The sequence below is a fragment of the Colobus angolensis genome, unplaced genomic scaffold, assembly GCF_000951035.1.
Source record: "Colobus angolensis palliatus isolate OR3802 unplaced genomic scaffold, Cang.pa_1.0 Scaffold431, whole genome shotgun sequence".
NCBI lineage: Eukaryota > Metazoa > Chordata > Mammalia > Primates > Cercopithecidae > Colobus > Colobus angolensis.
This window is the reverse complement of record NW_012117722.1, coordinates 662,754-663,086: the sequence shown is the minus strand read 5'-3', so window position 1 is coordinate 663,086 and position 333 is coordinate 662,754.

The following is a 333-nucleotide window of genomic DNA, read 5'->3' as shown; positions in this document are numbered from 1 at the left end:
GGAGGATGACACAGGCGAGGGACCAGAAGAGGGAGGATGACTCATGGGTGAGGGGTACCTGGGGATAGAGCGAGGTTCTGTGCACGTTGGCGGGTGTGAGGGGAGCGGCTGGGGCACGCGTGGCTCGGACTCGGGGAGTGGGCGGGTGGGTGCCCGTGGGCGGAGCGGCTCCGGGACTGAGTGGCTGGCAGCTATGTCTGCGAGAGCAACGGCATCACCCTGGATGGAAGCCTCCGAGACTCCGCCTAACTGACACCCAAACTCTCCCTCTCCCTCCCGCAGCCCCAAACTGGAGGCAGCAGAGCCTGGGAGCAGCCTCCGCGGCGGCAGCGG